The sequence below is a fragment of the Neomonachus schauinslandi genome, chromosome 10 (assembly GCF_002201575.2).
Source record: "Neomonachus schauinslandi chromosome 10, ASM220157v2, whole genome shotgun sequence".
In the NCBI taxonomy this organism is placed as follows: domain Eukaryota; kingdom Metazoa; phylum Chordata; class Mammalia; order Carnivora; family Phocidae; genus Neomonachus; species Neomonachus schauinslandi.
This window is the reverse complement of record NC_058412.1, coordinates 60,388,551-60,392,991: the sequence shown is the minus strand read 5'-3', so window position 1 is coordinate 60,392,991 and position 4,441 is coordinate 60,388,551.

The window sequence follows — 4,441 nt, the reverse complement described above, 5'->3', positions numbered from 1 at the left end:
CTCCTTGATCCCTTAATACACTTAAATTCTGATAAAGTCACTGAAGGTGTCAGAGCAAGACGCAAAGTCCTCAAGAGACTATGGTCAACTTAGCGTTTCCAGTTCACGTGGAGATGAAGAAAAGTAAAAAAGGCACTCATTATGAAAAGCAGAAACCCAAAATGAAGTATATTATGGGTTGGTCTCAGCTGAGTTCCCCTGAATTTATTACCTTAGAAAGTTCAACACAGATCTAAGACTTCCAACCAAGACGGTAGCTAGTGGAAAGTAGCATCTGGGAGCAATCACCAGGGTCCTGGTAGCCTTTTCACTGGGTACAAATTGTGCAAACCTCCCAACATGAATGAAGGAGGAATAATCATTTTGGGAAACAGATTAAGGAAATCATATATATAAAGACAAGACCATTTAAAATTTTAATATTATTCTTAGATAATTTGACGTGTGATGGGATGAGACCAGGAGGAAAAGATTGAGAGATACAGGAGAAAGACAAAGTAGGAAATTGGCAGGGAGAAGGAGCAGGGAGATGCAAAGCCCAGAAGACAGAGAACAGGAAGCGCAGGAAGAGTCCAGGTGATGGGAACAGAGAAGAGCAGCCACCAAAATCCTTTCCTCAGGAGGCATACTTGTGCCATGTGGAGGAATATCTTTAATTTGTTTTGTCTTTTTCTTACTGTTTCAGAACATCTGTGGTTTGGACAGATAAGCTTCTCATTTGAAAAGAGAAAAATTTAGTTATGACTAAGAGTTAACCAATTTGGGGGAAAAAAAATAGCATCAATTTGAAGCTTCAGAAGATGGACCTTAAATTTGATTGGTAGTTCAATCCACCTCCATGAAACAAAACTATAATTATTGTATTTCCATGATCACATCTTCTGCCATTATTTGATTTGGGGGAAAAGCCTACAAGGCATGATTATACTAGGGAAAGTTATGGTCAATGGATTTATGGATTAGAATTAGAAGCACACTGTTTTCTCTATTTCACCCCCAAGTCAGACATCAAAGTAACCTCTCTCTCTCTTGCTTGCTCGCTCTCTCTCTCACACACACATGTATACACACACTTGGGTCCATATACACTCCACCTCACCCTCTCTCCCTCCATGTATTCATGTTGACAAAGAGTCCCAAAGTCTTTTTCACCCGTGCACCCCCATCTTTTTTTCCTTATAATCTTAGAGCCATGTGGGTGATATATCAATTCAGTTCTCACTTGTCAGGCCAAGAATGGAGACAATACATAGGTTTAAATTTAAAGAGTTTCTGAGTTGTAAGAATTTCAGGACTCAAACAAAAACTAAATTTGACTTAGAGGGTGTTTTCCCTCCAACTCCCCGGTGAAGGTACAATGAAATGGCCAACAGGTAGGTACACTATGGAGAACAGGTGCAAAGAGCTGGAAAATCCTCTATTCTTGAATAACTGAAGGCAGACTAGAGATCCTTCTGTTCTATGAACTCCCTACAATTAGAGAGTAGGCTCCCCAAAAAGGTCTGGGCACTGGTCAGAGAATTCCAAATTACAAGGGGAGAAATTCCTTGAAAGAAGAGCTCAATGAGAGATCTCAATCTGTGTAAGTTGTAAAGATACCAAAAACATGAAAATCTGCCTGCAGGTCCTGCACTCATTTACTTGAGCCCACTACACGTATGCACTTGGACACAGAAAATAAAAATGGCCCTGCACTGCCTTGAAAAACTTTCCTTAATCTTGATGTTACTTTAAAGCCACCATAAATCACACAACCTGCCAATCTTGCCATGTTTTATCAACTGTGGGGAGAGGTAGAGCATTTCTGGCCCAACGATCTCCCAATAACAAATGCCAGTTCTACTGCTGTGGTATTTCCTCCATACCGCCCAACCTCTTAAACAAGGCTCTTACAAATATATTAACTGTCATATTCTCAATTTCTTTTTTACAATGGGAAGTGATAACCTCTTATGGCCAGCTCGATGGAGCCCAGGGCAGCAGCTGTCTAGGGACTGAAAAACATCCAACTGTGGTGGGCAAGGCTTTCCTACCCTCCAATTACATCTCTAACATTCCTATGGGTTCCCTGTTCCCTATGAGACCCCCTAAGGTCACACCCAAGGGCTCATCAGGTTCCTGCTCAATCCTGCCTCTGCAACTCGCTGCCATCCAAATGGGTGCCAAAACCAAGCCCCACCGGTGAGGGGGCACGGGAAGGCGGGGGGGAGGACACACGATGCCTGGCCTTTGAGATCAATCAAAAAGGCTGAACCCAGGCAAGCCCAGGGTCTGGCTTGCCTTCAGGAAATTCCGGGCTGTCTGCAGCAGCTGTGGTTCGAGTAGTACAACAAATTCACTTACTGAATGACAACAGCTTTATTGGCAAGCCAATTCAATTAAAGCCCCTGCATCCAACAAAGTCTCCGGCAGCCCTCTCTGCATAAAGAACATGGAATCATGCCTACATTTCCCTGAGTGCCCTCAGCCCTAGCTGTCCCTCTACATGAGAGGGAGAGGGATGAATGAATTAGACGCGGATGATGGTAATTAATGGCTGGCTGTCAGAGAGTCATTTTGGAGGCTCAGCCGTTGAAGGCTCTGTATTAAACACTGAATCCCAGCACAAAGTGACCAGGACAGGCTCTCTTCCTAAATGTTAGGAGTGTCACAGGCTCCTGGGGCAAGAAGGGAGGGGAAATCAGGGGAAGGCAAAAGAAGGTTTGAGGGGAAATAGAAAAACAAAACATCAGGCTGCTTTGCATTGATCAATGTTTTTTACACTATTGATATATAAATAATATGTTCATTTTTCATTTTTATAAAATACGTCCTTTAGGCTACCATTATGGCAAACTTACTTCAGAGCTCTGACATGAGCTTATTAGGTGGGGGCGGGGGTGAGGGGGGCAGGAGGGCTAACTGTAGAGCTATAAACAAAACACATTTTCTTATAAAATATACATAGCAGATCATTTTTGCCTTCAGTAACAAAAATCAAATCAGAGTTTTTGGATCCCTGGCACAGTCTTGCCAACCAATCATTGGGCACTTGGAGAGAAGAGGGGGATGGAAGAGGAATATCAGAGGGGACACTGAAAGAAAATAGTTAACAAATAAGCTCCAACTGGCTCATTTACATGGAGATGGGCAGCTCTCACTTTGCCTGTAGCCAATGCCACCAATGGAGCCAAGTGCAGGTTAACTACCTAGCAGGAGATAACCTGGGAAGATTGGGCTTAATTATTCCTGATAGTAACAGGCTATCTTATGCATTGTTTGGGGCATAAACATAAGCCAGATACCGAGGCACCGAACTGATCCTTCTCCAACAATTCGAGTTGGGTGAAAAGCCACGCTCTTGGTTTGTTGCCTCTGTCTAAATCCTAGTCTTAGAGGTCACAGGGCCTTGAGCTGCCACCCATGAGATGTGAGAAATTCTGTGACTGTACTAGAATGAGTCTTTTGTCCCAGTCCCATGAAGAGAGGGGAGAATTCTGGGTGGGAAATTCCATATAGGGAATTTGTTTCTCTGTTCATGGCAACCCTCCAGAAGGTTTGCCTAGAACCTAACTCCAAAATTCCGAGTTCAGAGCAAATGTCAACTCCCCCAGGTGGCCTTCCCAGATTCTCTCAATAAGAATAGATTGCTCCTTTTTCTACACTCCTGCAGAACCCTGCATGTCTCCCTAACATGGCGTTTAATTCATTTCTCTTGATACTGTAGTCAGCTGTCCCCTTGTCTGCCTTCCCCAGTAAACATCAGGGCTTCCTGAGGGCCAGGTCTGGGCTTTGTATATAGCTGGCACTCAATAAATCTAAGTGGAATTAAACTGTATGGCCCTTCGGAAATGGATACAATTTGGTAAAGCCTCAGTCTTGGAGAATTATGTAGGGCCTTCTTGTGACCCTACGGCCATCAGGATTTTGCTGTTTCCTTCACTGCAGCCACCAAACTGGTTGCCCACTTTAATTAGAACAGAGGCCAGATGTCTGGCCAGCTCTGCGAGCACCGGAAGAGCTAGCAAGCTGGTGGAGTTTCCCAGCTGGGGGCTCGAGAGACTAGCTTCGTGTGGTTGGGTCACCTTCCCTTGCATACTTCCTTCCCTCTTGCTTGACTCCCCACCACCCCACCCCATCCTGAGGGCAGCTGTCCCTTTTATCGGCAAAAGCCCTTTCCTGACAACACATCTGTCCAGCACAATATTTCACCCCATCCAGTGATTCGGTTACCTGAGACATTTCATCCTTGATCACTGCAAGGGCATGAAACATTTGCGTCCCTAAAAAGCCAGCAGAGGCAGAATATCCCTTTTCAGAAGCCTACCATCCACTAAGTAATGAAATCTAATATTTAAAGGGCATGACACCCCGTTCATACTAGATTTCATTAATCAATGTTTTCATGGAAAGGATAAATCCTTTATGCATGCCTTTTTCCTGATTTTTCCCCCATTTAAAA